Here is a 19,310-nt window from a genome sequence, read left to right as displayed (position 1 = left end):
AGAGGCCATACAAACACAATTTGACCTCACGTAGTGATTTTTCAGGATGGGCAGGATGCAGAAATTGTTGTTTCCTTTGGACGCGGGAACAGAGCACCAACAGAGACGCAATACAAGCCACAAAGGCAGAAGTGACTGTGCAGGGTAAATATGAATGAAAGGCTTGTGCCTCGCAGAGGGAGAAGTGGGGCAGAGGATGGCACGGGGTGTTCCAATTGGTTTGTTTATCTGCAGAGAGGTCTCTTCCAGGATGTTCTTTGGACGCCACAGATGTTTGGATGAAATGCACAGGCACAATTCGGGTTGGCCTGAATTCAGTTGGGTCGGTGAATGGTGGCTTTCAAAGTCCCACTGAACCACATGGCGCCCAGGACCTCAGCCACAAAACCTCACTAGACAAACTCAATATTGCAAAAATGAAAGGATCAAATAACTCTTGAATCTTTTCATTTTTTGGATCCTAAAGAGGCATACATATTTGGATGACGTTCGATATTAAGGTCCATGTAATAAGCGTTGGTTAATAGGCAAAAGAGTCTTATAAATCCTTTTAAGAAGCTTATTTACATTATTATGTGTCAATAAGACTATATAACTGTTTATAATAGCATCATAAACACATTTTATTGTTAGATTATTAGACATTTATAAGCACTAATAAGAAATTGTTACAGGTTTATAGACTGCTTAAGAACATTAAAAAAAACCTTATGAGTTTCTTATAATTATTTATAATAGCATTACATACATATTTATGGAGTGTAACTAACTTACCTATTATTTATTGTTAAATCTTAACTAAGCTTTTTTGTTGCTTTATTAAGATTAATACATACTTTATTATGCATTTATTAGCAGTTAACTAGCTACTGGATCTAAAGCGAGAACAATTCCTTGTAATATATAATTTATTATGATATATTTATTCTGATACAGCTGAAGATAGACAGGAAAGGGGGAACGAGGGGACGGCATGCAGCAAAGGGCCGGTCCCAGTACGTTCTAAAGCAGTGTATAAACTGCAAACAAGTTTATTATTAGTTCTTATTAATGAAATAACACAGATGATAAAACTCTTTCCAAACCTGCTGTCAATAATGACTGTTTAAAGTTCTGTTTGAGATTGCAAAGAGAAATTAGATCATTCTCACTTGATTAGCATAGTAAAAGTTGAAATATATAACAAGACGAAAATGTTAAGAAACTCTGGCGTGGTCTTTATCCTTTTGAAAAGAGAAAGGTAGCTTATTTAAGTTTGTATAACGTTGAGTAATTGCTATAAAAATAAAGTTTTGCTCTTCATCAAAGACCCAAAATACAGAATAAAAAGCCTCTTCACTGATGAAATCATCATCTGCTAATTCTAGTGTGTGTGTGTGTGTGTGTGTGTGTGTGTGTGTGTGTGTGTGTGTGTGTGTGTGTGTGTATGTGTGTGCAGGTCTGCACAAACAACATTATTCCACTGCTCCATAGCCTCTTCACTTTGATAGGAGAGGCCAAAATATCCAATTAATAAGAGAGGTTGAAGTTGACTTTGCACTGGCTGGTCCAATCACAATAGGTGCCCCGGTTAATTTGGTGAGCAAAGTCATGGCAGGGGTGGGTGGCCACTTAGGGAAAAGTGAGGCGAAGAAGACGGGATGGATGAGAGGAAGCACGATAAGGACTGAGGGAAAGATTGTGGCCCCCTGACAGCTCAGCTTGCATGGCAAATGAGGAAGCTGACTGAACAGAAACATTTGCTGAATCTGTAATGGGAACGATCAGACCTCTTCAGGAGAAAGCCGTGTGCTACAACAGTCCGCTGCCTCGGCGGAACGAGTATTTGTTCATGAAGTCTTCGCGTACGTTTCCTTCCACATTCCCAGTTTTGTCAGGAATCACAGGTCAGCCCGGTTCAGCCCGATGTTTGTTACACAACAAAATACTGTCAGCAGCCTTTTTTTTTTTTTATCTCTACTCAGTCCAGAGGAGCAGGACATGACGGGAATGACTTTCTGAAGTGACATGTGGCTCTTTCTACTTCAGAGCACCCACATGGATACACAATCAAAAGCATCACTCACTTGACTCTACCCAGGAAGCCGGTGACTCTCCATTCTGCAAAAAAGGATGTTTTCCAAGCTTGCAGAAAAAGATTGATAGATGTTGCCAAAATATAGTACACACACACATACACACACACACACACACACACACACACCTCATTGGGACTGCAAATCTCAACTCTTGACAAGCAGCCGTGGACGATGCTCAAGCACATCCGCTGTTCCTAAATTCACACACAGACACAGAAATATTCTTTCTCTCTCTCTCTCTCTCTTCTTAGCCTGCATCCCGCTATCTCCGTCACATCTTTCACACTTTGGTTTGTGAATCCAAACTGACGGCAGGCAGACTTATTTTCAAAACTACCGTGAGTCTGAATAGAACATGTAGCCCTTCGGCTCCTGAGGGCTCCGAGACTGCAGAGTGTTTCTTGAGTGGTGCATTTCAAAAGTGGAGACAACTATTCAAAACAAAGAAGGTGGAGAAGATGAAAATATATATATTTCCAAGAATTCAAGTGATGATAACCTTAGAAAGCACAGGTAATACAGTGATTTATAAAAAGTTGGAGATAGCATTTGTTTAACAAAAGTGAAAATTCCCCTCACAGAATTTGGGTCACACATTACCAGAATTTCACTGTTGTTTCATCATTTCCAGTGGAGATCTAACCTATCATTATAAGCTCTTAAAGAAGGCATTCTCAGCAGTATTATCGTGGTGCAATGTCATCATATCACAGAGTGCCCTTATTCTGAATAAATGTTTTTCATCTATCCTTGAAAAGCTTCCCCTATGGCTATATGAAAATATTTCATTACTTGGGTGTAATTTTCACAGGGAAAAGATTGAACGAAGTATGTAAGCCTAATTCGATGCAGCTATGGTCTTTTAGAGTTTGAAATTGAATTTCACCTACCTTCAAAGTCTGGGAAAACAATTAAGCTTAGTTCTTTGACTTTAAATGTGATTTTGTTCTCAAGTGTCTTTGTTCTGAATGTCTTTTCTTAGACGTTAATTGCATTTCCAGTGGGTGTTGTTCAGCAGTGTAAAATGGGCATTTATGACACCTAGCTTATATCTCTACAGCCGGCCCTGCTATCAAATACCTCACTGCAAGGTGAAATGAATACTTTTGTATTTTTAGCTTAATGGAATCTGGGTTATAGCAGAAGTCTATATACTGGAGAAGAAAATGTGTGTGGGGGGGAGGGATTATTTTCTTTGTTTTGGTACTCAATTAGTTTTGTGTTCTCACCCCACTTTAAACGCTTGAAGTTTTCTATGCTTCATTAATTCGCTTTCCTTAGTAAGATCCCAAAAAGGTCTCTTTAAGTTAGGCTGAATGGCCTGCTTCACAGTGCGAGAAAAGATGGTCAAATTAAACTATGCCCTCCATCACTCTATTTAACCTCTGACTGCTTTTTTAATGAGTTACTCACATGGATCAGGTTTGATTTATATTCCATTTATTCATAGACACATAAATGTGAAAAATGTGGGTTGGCCCTCCTCAAAAGCCCCATTCTTAACCTGGGGTTATCACATTAGGGCAATTACAGTCTGTAAAAGAGAGATTTAAATATTCGTGAAACACTTCCAACTTATAAGAACTACTGTATAACACTTCGCCCTGTAAAGTCAGGCTCACAGCAAATACATGGATAAAAGTTCCGACACATCTTCTGAGAGTGAATGACTCTTAAAGTCAGGGGGAGGATGGGGACTGACACAAGAGCAAAACAAGCAAAAACAATGGGGAGTCAGTTGGGTTTTGTGAATACATATTATAGCTGGGTATCCAGCAAATCAGTCCGCGCAATCCCAGTGTCCCTGGAGCCTCCTCAGCCGCCATCTGTGAGTGAAGCAGAGAGAAAAAGCAACAGGGAGTTTGGGAAGTCGGGAAATGCTGAATCAAATCTGCACTGCCAGCTGCAAGAGGAGAAAAGTAAGACGTGGTGTCCAGGGAGTGAAATACAGAAAATGAAAAGTAGCAACATCACCAGCTTTTGATGTGGTGGGAAAATAATACATAAATGTTAGTATGCCAATGTTTCTCAATAGAGAAGAGACGCTTATTAGACTTGCAAAAAAGAAAAAAGGTTCAAATATCAAGTCTTTTTTTTTTCTCATTTCCATCACAAGGCTAAAGCAGGTTTATAAAACATGTATGAGTGTTGCCAGGAGTGAATTAGCAAGGGAGACATGCAAACACTGAAACTTTATGAAATGATGCCAACTGTGCCCTTATTATAAATAAGGAGACTAAGCGATTGCTTGCGTGAGGGAATGACCGATTGACGGAGAAATGTAGGGAGTAGGGGAGGAGCGGGGGGTGGGGGGGGGTCAGGGAGTTTGTGAGGGAAGGAACAGACTGCTCTATCATCTCCGCCCAGACACCACTGGGATTCAGAGTGAGAGACAGTATAGAGTGGTGGAGAGACAAATCGCTTCTCTTGACCTTTTGAGAGAATAGCCACATACAGTAATAATCCACCAAGGGGGGGCAGGGGGAGGGGGGGGGGGAGTTGGAGTTGAGCCGGCCATAATATTGGGGTTTTCACTTTCGCTACAGAGAAGTGCTTTCCAACATCCTGCTGAAGAAGATAAGGCTGGACGGATGAAGGCGTGATCACCCTGTACGTGTACATGTTGCTGTTGGATCTCTCAGTCTTAGTGGTTATGTGAGAATTCATTCATCGCACAGTTTAAAACTACCCAGGATGCCTTTGTGCACTGCGACTGCTCAGATCTGTTTAAAGATGTGTTCCAGCTGTATCAAAAAACTCCATTCCACTGCTTTCAGCTGCAGCCTTCTCCCTGCTGCTAGCACTTCGTTGAGATGTTGATTACTGAGATCTGCACTTTATGTGCCTTCATTAAATTCTAACTAGTGCTGTAATTCTCTTCCCCTTTGATCAAAGTTTGTCTCTGCACTGTTTTTTGTTGCAAACGTGGGATATAGCCTGCAGTGATGTGCAAGCATTGTTGCAGCATTATGGTACCCTTAACTTTTTTTCCTCTGCGACAGTAAAGAGGTTAGCGTGATGGACTCGTTACTGGTGGTGCCTGTCACTTTGGTGTGCATCGCACTCTGATCTACATTGGTCTGGGCTTTAAGTACTACTTCATGCCCTGAGCAATTATGGGCTGCTTCACTATAGTCTGCCGGATAGAAATCTGAAAATGTATTAGTGGGAACTCTACTGTTTCTGATAGTGAATAATTCATCTCTTACATTACTGTAGAAATGATTTAGATCTTTCTCTGGATTGCTTGATTGACTTTCACCTGTAATTTCTAACATCCAACTCTAACGTGAGCTTTTAGCAGAGCGAGTTGAGCACAATATAAAGAAATATACTGTTGTATCCTTGGTAACCAACAGTATGATTCAGGTCCTATCTGTCCTTTATCACCCAGTCACTCACTGTATGATTTTTATCTGTAGAACTGACAGCATGCCACCCATTTCTTTTTGATTTTCATTCCTTCACCCCCCACACTTCCCCCCCCCCCCCCTACTTCCCACTCATAGATGCTTGATGAATGGATGCAGTCTGGTGGAATTAGTTCATCCATTTCTACCCGACACTGCAGCCTCTCACCTGTTTGCTGCTAATGCATCATCCCTAATCATCATCCCTGCCGTGCCATGCACACCTATTCAATATGTGGGGAATCCCTATCAGTTACGCACTGCATCTGGGTCTAATGGTCCACAGTTGGCCGGGCAGGAAGTGGCGTGTCATTAAGGCACACACAGTAGGCTCATGTCTTCCTGCATGTTCCACTGAATCCAACAGCAGCAGGCCCAGTTGATTCAGTGGCACCTCATCACACAGACACATTAATAACTGCCACTGAGACTCAAATGACTTATGAGGTTGTAAAAAAGCATCATCCTCCCCGAAAAGTGCGTTGTACAACATAATCAATTTCGGGAGAGCACAAATACATGCCACTTTATTATTACAAATAATAAATGAACATTGGGCAGCCGGTAATGCAACCAATTTGTCTTTCTGAGGATCGCTAATGGTGCAAAACACTCTGTGTGAACTCACAAGAAAGAACTTTGGATATTCCAACTTTCTATTAAAAATTGAAATGCAATCAGTGTTGTAATCTTTGGCTGCAACTCTTGCTGAAGTCAATGGTGCCGAAACAACAGCCAGCCAGTTCAATCTAATATCAATCAATCATAAGAGATTGTGCTCGCTGGATGAAACTGCTGAGACAGAGAGATGGAGGCTGGTTCTGCTGGTGGTGTATACACAGCCACGACATTATTCTACACAGAGACACATGTGAACTGATTGTGGTTCTAAACTCCTCCATAGCCTGCCTTTGCATTATGAGCATTTTGCACTTTGAACTCTATTTGACCGTAAATGTATTTGCGCGTTCTTTAAACTGAGTACGTCCTTGCCTGTGCGCTCCATTCCTACGCTCATTAAATATCCTCTCATCAGGGTCATGGACACTGGGCATGGGAGAGTTGTCCGTGGTGTGGAATACCAGAGTGCCAGTCAGACAGCCACACCTTCACCCCCCCCCCCCCCCAACACTCAGCTCTAATGAAAGAGATGACATATTGCTCAGAGTGTCCACAGTTTCAAGGAAAGTGATGGTAGCAAGAGCCACAATAAAGCTGAACCTCATATGGGGAATCTTTTTTGTTCTGCAAACTACGTGTAGTATAGAGTGTGTTTGTGTGTCTGAAAAAGGGAAAGCACGTAGAAGGTTGTGGAGGGGAGGGGGTGATGGCAAAGGAAGAGAGAAAAACTGTACACACACACACACACACACACACACACACACACACACACACACACACACACACACACACTGCAGCCCTCCTCCTCCTCCTCCCCTACGATTCAGTTGCTCAGTAAAGCCCAGACATCGTAAACAGGATTTATGTCATTTAATTAAGCTTTTGTACAATTACCTTTATTTACAGCTGCATGAAGCAGGCAATGGGGAACTCATGGCAGTGTGAGCCAAACAGAGAGGTCGTAATTCCTGTCCTTTACTTCTCATTGTTCCCACGATATGAGAGCAACACTCCAGAGTATTTACTGTAGGCTACATGTTTTGCTTGTTGGAGCTGCATATTTGCATTCATCGCAAATTTTTGTTTTTTTAAATGGCATATTTTGGTTGTGGCAAATGCACGAAGCTCAAAATCTATTTTGCTCAGGATACATTTATTCTGAGATTTTTCTTTTTATTCTGTTAACATACTTTAATTCCCACTAATCTGTTCCCTAATTTGTGAGGAAACGTGTGGCTGACTTGTCTCATAATGGTGATGTATTTTCCTGCTTCTAATAGCAATATAAGACACTTCCGTCAGCTTTGATGTTACAGTGCCATCTACTGGGCAGTCTGAAATGTTCTAGTGGTTTGGCTGGCTGATGACACAAAAAAATATATCAAAACATGTGATTCTGTGCACCATGCCTGTTTGCTTTGACAACTACAGAGGCCCCTCTCTGACAACTGTGCCCATCTCTGTGTCAAACCACCAGAACACATGGCAGTGTCTGTGTGCGCTGGCGCTCAGCCATGTGGCTCCCTCACACAGACGCACTGTGACTGACTGTTGGCATTGTTGTCACTCCAAAGGACGTGTGTCACATCAACACGGGCATTGTAAAGCGAAAGACACACAACATCCTCACGGTAGACATCTCATTTTAAAAATGCGTCACATCGCATCCAATATAGGATATATAACAAATGACCTGTTATTATCTACAATTGCTTTTCTAAATATGTTCATTTGGATTTTGCAGATTAATGGTAAATTCCCCCCCCCCCCCCCCCCCCCCCCTGTTTTGTTCAGACAAAAACATCTCTTGTTTTAGGGTTGCATGATCTGACCAGGAGAGGGGGCTTTACCCACACTTTTGCTCTGACTGGAGTGAGACACAGCATGAAGGCAGCCGAGTCTCAATACTTTCTTGAAATTGATAAAAGAAATGAAAAGAAATATGTCAAGTTAAACATATAACTCAAATCAAGGTGCTTCTGTGCCAGTAAAAGTAACACAAAACGTTTCAAGTTTGACTTATATATCCACTTATACTCTAACTAATAGAGTTGCAGCAGAATCAGTATCTCTCGCTTCACATCAGACTGTGCCCTGACCTTCTAAGAATAGCCTGTTTGCTTTTTTTTGTTTGTGCATCATGTCCCTTCGTCAACCCTTCTGAATGGGCTTGGACATGAAACTCAGATCAGAAATGCAACAGTCCCTACAGGCACCGCGACTGAATGCAGAGATTTTACTTCTCATTATTGTCCTTATAAAGAAGCTTTTGGATGCTGCTGGCCCGGGGAGGTCTGTGAAGGAAAGTATAAAAAAAAGAAAAAAAGACAGAAAGAACAGAACAAGACTAACAAGTCTGGATTGGCCAGTCACAAGACAAACATGGCACACATTGAATCTATCTATCTATCTATCTATCTATCTATCTATCTATCTATACTATCTATCTATCTATCTATATATATATACATCTATATATATATATATATATATATATATATATATCTATCTATCTATACTATATATCTATCTATCTATATCTATCTATCTATCTATCTATCTATCTATCTATCTATCTATCTATCTATCTATCTCTCTATCTATCTATATATACTATCTATATATCTATCTATCTATATATATATAGAGCGAGAGAATAGCAGGAGAGAGAGCGAGCGAGCGAGCAGAGCGAGCGAGCGAGCGAGAGAGCGACGCGAGACGAGCGAGCAGCGCGGAAGCGAGCGAGCGCGCGAGCGAGCGCGCGAGCGAGCGAGCGAGCGAGCGAGCGAGCGAGCGAGAGAGCAGCGAGAGAGAGAGAGAGAGCGAGAGAGAGAGAGAGCGAGCGAGCGAGCGAGCGAGCGAGCGAGGCAGCGAGCGACGAGCGAGCGAGCGAGCGAGCGAGCGAGCGAGCGAGCGAGCGAGCGAGAGCGAGCGAGCGAGCGAGCGAGCGAGCGAGAGAGCGAGCGAGAGCGAGCGAGAGAGCGAGAGAGCGAGCGAGCGAGCGAGCGCGCGAGAGAGAGGAGCGAGCGAGCGAGCGAGCGGAGCGAGCGAGAGCGAGCGAGCGAGCGAGCGAGCGAGCGAGCGAGCGCGAGCGCGCGAGCGAGCGAGCGAGCGAGCGAGCGAGCGAGCGAGCGAGCGAGCGAGCGAGCGAGCGAGCGAGCGAGCGAGCGAGCGCGCGAGCGAGCGAGCGAGCGAGCGAGCGACGAGCGAGAGAGACAGGGAGAGAGCGAGCGAGCGAGCGAGCGAGCGAGCGAGCGAGAGAGCAGAGGAGCGAGCGAGCGAGCGAGCGAGAGAGCGAGCGAGCGAGCGCGAGAGACGAGCGAGCGAGCGAGGAGAAAGCGAGCGAGGAGCGAGCGAGCGAGCGAGCGAGGAGAGCGAGCGCGAGAGCGAGCGAGCGAGAGAGCGAGCGAGCGAGGAGCGAGCGAGGAGCGAGCGAGCGCGCGAGCGAGCGAGCGAGCGAGCTAGCGGCGAGCGAGCGAGCGAGAGAGAAGCGAGAGAGCGAGCGAGCGAGCGAGCGCGCGAGGAGCGAGCGCGCGAGCGAGCGAGCGAGCGAGCGAGTAGGAGAGCGAAGCGACGAGTAGAGAAGGAGCGAGCTAGCGAGGCGAGCGAGCAGAGCAGCTACATAGACGCTAGCGAGCGATCAGCGAGCGAGCGAGCGATCTATCTATAGCGAGCGAGCTAGATCTATCTATCGATATCTACTCTATATATACTATCTATCTATATTATACATCATCTATCATCATCTATCTCTCTATCTATCTATGATCTACTATCTATCTATCTATCATTATCTATCTATCTATCTATCTATATATAAATCTATCTATCTATCTATCTATATATCTACTCATACTCTCTATCTATCTATCTATCTATCTATCTATCTATCTATCTATATATATACATCTATCTATCTATCTATCTAGCTGTCTGTCTATCTATCTGATCTGTCTGTCTGTCTGTCTGTCCAGAGCAGAAGGCCACAGCAGTCGTCTTCTCCATGTGACCTTTCATCACAGATGGGCATCAATTCTAAAAACCCATAATCAGCTGCCATTGTTGTGGAAAACAGCTTCAGTCCACTGCTGCCGTCGGTGTCTCAGGGCATTTTTACAGTGCTTTGGAACTTTGGAACTTTGGACAGCGCCTGAAAGGATGGATAAAAATAGTTCCTGTCTAGCCAGTCATTATAAAAGCATACCTGCTGATCTGCACGCTAACATTCAACCCCTTTCAAAGACACAAAGCCAGAACATCAAGAACTTTAAGCATATTCATTCATGCACAAAACACACTGCTTAAGTCAACAGGGAGTGGTTCTTTGCATTGTCTTGAACCATTCTTTTTTAAATCCCACGGTGTGCCAGAAGAATATATTTTCAATATGTCAAAAATGCAGCACTACAAGACTTAAATCAGAGGTGCCCGGACAAATTCTATGCTCCAATTAAATGTGCTGAGGAGGCACAGCAGCACAGCCTGTGGAGTTAAGAGGCCGTGGGTGTTTGTTTACTATCATTCATGTCTTTGTGATGGGTGGTGAGAACATTAGCTAGTAAAAGCAGGGAATAAAGTACTCTTTACTTAATCGTACAGCAAGTTTCGCCCTTAAGCAAAAAACTATGCCGGTTCCTGTTTCAGAAAGACCTTGAAAAGATTGCCACAGGTAAAAGTACAAGCTCCTTGCTGCAGGCCTTTTCCAGTCGAAATGAGATCTGTCTAAACAGCAGCATGCCATGTTTGTTTTTTTGCACTTGCATTTGAGATTATAAACACATTTTACGTCACATGTAATGTTCTGAAAGATCAGAGGTATAGATTTGTGTGTCAAATTATGGATTCAAATAAGTTATTTTCTATTATTTGGGTCAGAAAAGCTGATATTGGCAATTGGCAAGAGAAACGGAATAGCGGAAGAAAGAAAGACAGATGACATTGCGTGCGTGTTTCTGCTGGAACACGTGGGTTAAGCTCCGAAGATGAATATCCTTCCTCATCTAATGGCTTGTCCTAGATTCCCCCACCTGCAGTGTCCTTATTTTTCACTGTAGTGTCTAATCCACCATCGCTCTTCCACTTACAGTAGCACCAAACAAAGCCTCCTACAGTGTTACGCGAGGCAGCCCAGCTGCTCTGTTGAGACCCAACTTCATCACATAGTAAGTAACACACTTTCCATGACATCCATTCCAGGGAGCGGATTAGGCCAAGTAGATAGCAGACACTCACCTCTTGCCTCCACACACTCTGCTGATTTATAATGCAATCTATTCCCTAATCTAAATTTGTTTTGCATTATTCATGCTTGAATGTACTTTTTTTTTTTCGCGGGATAATTAGCTTGTTATCGAGCCACCGGATGATATAAAGGGCCGGAGTGGTATATAGCCATTTTGTTTTTGATATAGCCCACCTGAACTGAAGTGATCAAACAAAATGTTGCAGCCAGATTGTAAACTCAGTGCACGAGATAATTAACAGCTACTGTCATAATGTCAAAACCAGCTGTGTAAACTGTATCTGTTGGCATGCAGAAGTCTCTTCATCATACAGCTTCCTGCTCTTATTTCCTGCCACTGTAGCTTTGGTTAATACAAGACAGCAATGCAAGGAATTTGTTATATTTCAGGTGAATAAAAAAAAAGTGTTTTACTTCCATACATTGCCCTCTAAATCACTGGTTGTTGCCTTACTTATTATGCCAAATCATTTCACCCTTGTCATTTGTCTCAGGTTTTACGTACTCCCACAGACTGCTCTGCTCTAGTAAAACTAACAATAATTTAATTAACAATAATTCCTCCTGGTCCAATTACTTCTTACTGTAAAACAAAATATGCAAAAGTATTGATTGTGCATTTTGTCTTTTTTTGGCCAATTAATTTTACTCGAAATACGACGTGTATGGAGGTGGAGAGAGAGTCTGTAACCATAACTGTACAAAAGCGTACAAAAAGAACAATTACACTACTGGATAGTGAAAATGCAACCAGATGAACTGATAGACAAAAGATCCAGACAACCTAACATCTGCCAATCCAATATTATAATGTATTATTAACATAATATCAATATTTCATTTTTTTATATCACTGTTATCACAGTCCTGATGGTGCTGTTAAAATAGCCCATATCAAGAGCGGACGTTGCGTTATAGTTATGCTGAAAAAATTAATGTCAATTCAAACACACACACACACACACACACACACATTCCACTGTGCACCAACCAAATGAGCTTCATCAACAGCCACAGGGAGCCAGATCAAGCAGAATTAAACAACATACATCTCAGAGTTGAACCGTTGGGGGTTATACAGGTGACAGCAAGGCACAGTCAGCCTAAGTAGCAGATTTGCCGAACATAGCACAGATCAATCAGGGACTTGGTGTGTTGCCAGGTTGTTACCCCGAAGAGATGTCCTATGTTGATGTGATCAACTGCCTTGACATTTACATCTCTGTCTCACTGTCTCACTCCTCTGTACCGGACACATATGGAAACACATTCCTTTTATGAACACACAAACATAACACTTAGCTCTGATATCATTGCCGCTCTGTAGGGAGACATTACTGTGAGGAAGCAGTCATCGCATTCATTATCTCAGATTGTGTTGTATGTGGTGTGTGAACAAGATGGTGAAAATAACAGCCTCACTGGGTGAATATGACCAAAGCACACACACACACACACACACACACACACACACACACACACACACACACACACACACACACACACATATACACTATATATACAATATTAACCCCCTGCAGATATGAAAGAAATGTTCCATCGCAGAGGAAAAATAGGCATTCAGCTTGGGTTCAAGGTGGAATCAGTTTTTTGTATTTTCACACATCTAACTCAGTTTCTTTGTGCATCACAGCACTGAGCCCTGTTTACATTTGCGGCTTGTTTGCCCAATTTATAGTAAGCCATAAACATGCCTCATGCTCTGAAAATTGATAATGGAAAAATCCTGCAGGGTGAGTGATGATGTTGCAAAGACAAGAAGGCAAATAACAAGGACACTATACGTTTGGAGCCTGGAGCTTTACAATCCTACCCAGGCTCAGTCCCCTGTCCTAATCCATTCTTTATTGATGTACACAGAAAGAAATATCCTGAGAGTAGATATTTGAGTAGGACAAAGGGATCTTAGTTGTGTTTGAGGAATTGCTCAGCTATGCCTAACAAGCAGATCATTTTAAAGACTTTTGTCTCTAAAGGATGCCCTGAGAGAATTAAGTGAGGGCCTTGCCTCCTTACCACTGCCCTGATTTCTCATTTGGTCTCACAACAGTATTGATCTGAACATCCTGTATGGGGTTTAAGGAAGGATCCCACTGAAGATCGCTGATGGGATGTTGCTTCGGAATCACCTCTGCTGTGAATAATGCCAATAAAACGCCCAGAGGTGATCAATGCTAAAGATTCTGGCAGTGTGAGAATGCTATGCTTGTTTGATGAATGAGCATCAGTTGTTTTATGTGGAACATAACTATTGAAATAAAACACGTTCAGTACGAATACACAAAAAGTAAATTGTAATGTTATTTATTAGAAATGTGAAGGAAACAACATATTTTATCGTGCAATGTGAAAAATGATCTCAGATTTTTATTTTATTTTTGTATTTCTGCAGAGTAAATAATATCTGAGAGGATAATGTGGCACATTCACACAGTATGTGCTCACACATTCTAGCAGCCATATTGTTACTACACTTTGCGTTCGCCATATGTGTAAAAAAAAGAAAGGATGTTATGAGCATGACATATGTGTTAGAGAGGCAAAGAAACACAGACTGTTTTCCTGTCTTCTCCATGGAAGCACATGGTACGCTGCTGTGACAGTCAGCATTGAACATGTCTTTGGGGATGCTCCATTATTTACACCGTGCCTTCCTGTGGCCCCGATGAGACATGACAGGAGCCACAGGAAGCTCATGAATTAAACAGAGGGGCCTAAAAGCACAAGGGGAGCGTACAGGGTGGTGGGGAGGCCTGGGGAGACAGCAGAGCACTGGGGTTGCAGATTGCAACGCACATGTCTGGGCCTGAGGGGCTGGAGGGAGGTAAGGAAGAGAGGAAATGACACGCAGGGACGGAGAGAGAGGGAGAGAGATAAGGAAAACTATTTTGTTGAGTAAAATGTTGGAAGAAATACAGTAAAGAGCAGAAAACACAAAACAGGAGGTTGTAATGAGACAGACGGAGAGGAGAGAAATAGCTCAAAGAGCCGTCTTAATTTAGCCAGAGAGACATTAATACTGATGCATATAAAATTCCAGAGTGAAGATGATGTCATGCATTCAATGGACAGTCAGTGAGGGGTGTGATGTCTCAGCTGTTGCTCAGATAGGTTGGGCAGTGAGTAGCTTCTGGTCAGCCTGCATGTCTGGATTGATGGGATGACCTCATTTAGGCTGTGACTCATCACCTGATGTAGCAAACCAATACGCAGTAGCTGCAGGCAATAAAGGACTCAGGCAATACCCTTCCTGTTTCAGTGAAGTGATCAAATTTGACTAATGGGTATTGAGGTCACAGACATGGATGATGAAATTCCTGAATATATATCCAGTGGAATTTACTCTGTTTTATGCGTTTTGTGTGTTTATAATCATACATTTGTTTTAAGATTAACCCATGATGTGGATTAGTGCTTACTTGTTTGTGTAATGTCTCAAATACAATGACTATTTGCTGGATAAGATCATGCTTCTATGTTCTTCTCTCTCTAACACACACACACAAACACACAAACCCTCACACACACCCTCATGTGTTTTATGAGAATGATATTTGTAAGTAACTTTTTACAGGAAGTGCGTTTAATAACAACCCATTTCATTGGCCCTCTGGGAGCTGCTGTCCATCTCTCATGGCAACCCCAGACGGGAAAAGGAACCGTCCAGACCATCGGTGCCACGGTGATATCATCTGATCATCAACCATAAACATGGGCGCTGAGCCACACAGTGCATTTTCATATCGTGGAAGGTCTTCATCCTTCACTTTCCCCTTTTATATGCAGGGGCTTTTTTTCTGCAATTATTAATCCTGCAGAACAAGTGAAATTGGCTTGTCATATTAAATGGGAAGTTGTGAGCTTTATATATCTGAATGGGTGCCAAGTAAATTAGGCTTATTACAACTTGAATCTGTAAAATCCTTTCAACCTCGAACTGATTGTAGCTTCTCTTATTGATGCAGTCCATTAGTTGTAATAGAAGTCTGTCTGTGGAGTATCAGTTGTCCTTCTACTTGTGCTTGAGTGCTCTTAATTCCCTACAGAGTCCATCTGAACAAGTATCTTTTCAAACAATACGGCAAGACACTACAATGCAAAATTTAGATGCAGGCATCACACGAGCCGGACATGTAGGCCTACACAATCATTGCAGTTGTTCCGAAATCTACAGTTACAGTCTCAACATGTTGAAGCATAATGAAGCAGTGGCATGCAAGTGCATAAACAATTTTATTGTAGATGCAACATGTAAAATAATGAAATAATCAGATGTAAATACATAAATGTATAGCAGATTGTGATGTTCCAGTTGAAACTAAATGTGTGATAAGGATGGCAGTTGGGACACATTTGATTATATTACTATCCAATCCGGCTGTCTAACAATAATTAACTTAACATATCTTGAATAAAATAATATCATTTTAAAATATCTGTGTGTGTGTGTGTGTGAGAAAGAGAGAGGCAAAGAAATAGACAGCGTTCATTTGTTTGTTGTAGCTTTTTTCTGTATGTGTACAAGAGTGTTAACATTTATTTTAGCAAGAAGCAAAACGTTGACCAAATGTCTATATATATATTTATTACTCATGTAATACTCATAATACTCGTATCGATCTTTAACACCAAACCTCGGTGCAACAGAGCTCTCTGGTGACGTGTTGAGTTGTCTTTATGAGAAGAATATTTAATCATTGCTGATGCTGCTGTAAGTGTCAGTAAATATGAGATAAATAATAAGAAGAGTGCAATAGCACCAGCGTTGATTTACCATAAATAATGCTGCACCCTAAGTTCAGATCATGTTCAAGTAGTCAAACAAGATGTTTATCACATTGCAAATTCTCTATTTTGTCAAAGTTGTACTCATTTCACAAAACGAAACGTTGCGCATGCGGAGAGGTGCCCATGTTCTACCACCATCCCTCTCTAAAAGTGTGACTGAGGGGCCATGTGCTCTCCTTCCCCCCACCCCCATCTCACCACTGCTCTGCCCATATGTGCATTCGAGTGGCAGCTGCAAACTCCCCCGCTTGCCCTCCGAAAAAGGAAAGTGAAAAACAGCCCCCGTGCACAACAGTGAAAGAAGGAGAGCTTTTCTGGTCAGAGCGTGTCTGGCTGCCGCTGTGAGTGTCAGGAAGAAACAAAAAGGAAAGAGTCAGGGATTCTGGTGTCTATTGTTGTAGGAAACAGTAAACCAGTCATTTGTAAGGACTCTTTCGACTGCAGTATTCATCTATAGAGAAGCAAAGACTCTCTTTTGTGTAATTTCACACCGTTTTGTGATTGAGTTGATGCATTAATTGTGTGCACACACCACACACACACTCACATACACACACAACCTGCAGTTATCCGCTAATAAAGCACCACAGTAGCCTCCCCATCTGCCTTTTCCAACTCCCCTCGGGGACCGCAGGAGGTGTAGAACAGCAGACTGTGCCATAGTCTGCTCAACACATTAGTAACTCACTGACACACAGGGTCCATGCGGGCACATATTGCACATATTGAGGCAACGCCAACGGAAGTCTCATCCGGCCCCAATTAGAATATTACAAGACAAGTGTGCAGGCAGAGAAACAAATGCATGAGTGTGCTGCACACGCAGACACAAATATGAAGCAAGCCTCGTCGTACTTCTGTTTCTTTCACATGCTCTGTTTTACATACACCACAACACTCAATGAAATGTCACCTCTCTCACACACACACACACACACACTCACACGCACACACACACACACACACACACACACACACACACACACACACACACACACACACGCACACACCAGAACTGTTCAGCGACAGACGGACCTGCTGCCTCCTGCAGCATAATGCCCATCTTGTGCGAAGGAGGATCTGAAGTCATGTGAATTATTAGTATACTAAACAGATCAGATGAAATGTCATTTGAGAAAAAAAACACAAAACTGGAACTAGCAACAGAAAGTTAAAGCCAAAAATATCACGGTGCACTCATAACATGAAATGTAAATGCCTCGGACAAAACATATCCTCAAAGAAAGTTTATTAGACCATTAAAACAGATTTTAATGTGAGCTAATGTAAGTGTATTAACAACATACATTGCAATGCATCCTGGCACGATCGAAGACATATTCTCAGAAACGTGCTCATTGGAGTTATTTCTTTAGATGGCAACTTAAGGTTTCATGTCCCATCTTCAAATTCCCATCGATAATTCACACAACATTAAACTTTAAGCATCTAGTTGACATCGGACATGGCATGGCAAGGTTTCATAACTCCCATGAAAGTAATGTTGGAAAACTAAGCCCACTACTAAAGAGGACCTTTGCTCACGCTATCCATCCATGTGTCACTCATTTCCTTTTTGAAACTTTTATGTTAATCCAGTGATTTATTCAACACACGTCCTGATGTGCCTGCAAGTATCCAGCTCTTAAATTGAGGAGGAGAAGGCAAGCAGACTTGTGCACTGACCCTGAAACTTACAAAATGAGTGTTAATGTGTGTACTTCACCTCAGACACCAATTTAGCACTTAAGTGAGACATCAAAGGGTTATTTGGTTGACACAAAGAACGTATGTGTGTGTGCAGGTCTGTGATTGAGAAGAATGACAGGAAGAGAGACTGAGAAAGGAAGTCTATGTGCATGGTTAGCCCGTCACACTCAGTGCTGTGTTACAGTTTATATCTAATGTATGACTTCTATCTTACACACCTTTCAACACAGGATGAAAGATGATTGGCACTGAGGACAGAAAAAAAAATATTGTTACTCAAAACTAACACAATCAAGAACCAACAACCATTTGCAATAGACTTTCATTCACATTTACCACTGTAAGCAGATGAGCTTATTTTTTAATTACATTAGAAGACATGACGCTACTGAATCACATCCCAAGCAACATGTCAGTAAATGCAAAAAAACGTCATTGTCTTCAAAGGCGTAGGAGGGTGGAGATCTTCCCATGTGCTGCGTTTGAGGGCAATGAACCATTATGATAATATGACAATTAATATGGATGAGGGCCCTCTGTCGACACCCAGTCAGGCTCCTGTGGTACTCAAATCAGTGCCCATCCTCAAATCTGACAACGCATTTATGGTGAAACAGAGCAGAACAGTCAGGCTGGCCTGCCGTTCTCCCTCACACACTCTTTCTCCCCTTGGCAGACTTGTCAGCACCTGCCCCACTCCCACAACACACATGCAGTGATACAGAGATGAAGACAAAAACATGAAGGTGTGCACGGATATAGACAAAATCGCAGAATATGTTAAAGTCGTAAGGTTAGATTTTGGACTTGGTTATTTAACCTCTACAATGTAATCTAATTTTTCATACACACACACACACACACACACACACACACACACACACACACACACACACACACACACACACAAACACACACGTCAGGGTCAGTGGACGAACATGGTTACTCTCCCTCTCAGCAGGTGTGAAGCTGGCCCTTTCGAGTTGTCTGTCTGCCAGGGAAAGGCGAATGGCCACATCATGTCTACATTCTCATTACTCTCAGTCTGGTAGGATCCACAGGACACACTGGCACTGCTACACAGAGACAGAGGATGATCCAGATTACACCACCATATAAAGTCAAATGAGGACGGGGGACTACTGCTTCCTAGCAGCAATGAAGCGTAAGGCATGGCCGCACAGGAAATGCAAGGGGCAATGATGTGTTGGGATCAGGCCGTTTCAAGAGCCCACTCACCGGCGTGCGATACGTACTTAATGAGCATGCTTGAGAATACGACTAAAGCTAGACGTGCATGTGTCTTTGAGCATTTACAACTGAGTACTTGTGCCTTTCAAGTGGAGTAGCTTTTATGGTTACATGTCAAGTCAATGTCAGCCTTTAGTTTCACAGTTCACTGACCTTCTGTGTCACAGGACTTAAGGGAAGCATGTGCTG

The sequence above is a fragment of the Cottoperca gobio genome, chromosome 9, assembly GCF_900634415.1.
Source record: "Cottoperca gobio chromosome 9, fCotGob3.1, whole genome shotgun sequence".
Classification (NCBI taxonomy): Eukaryota; Metazoa; Chordata; class Actinopteri; order Perciformes; family Bovichtidae; genus Cottoperca; species Cottoperca gobio.
The sequence above is the reverse complement of the archived record's forward strand: the minus strand, read 5'-3'. Positions refer to the sequence as shown.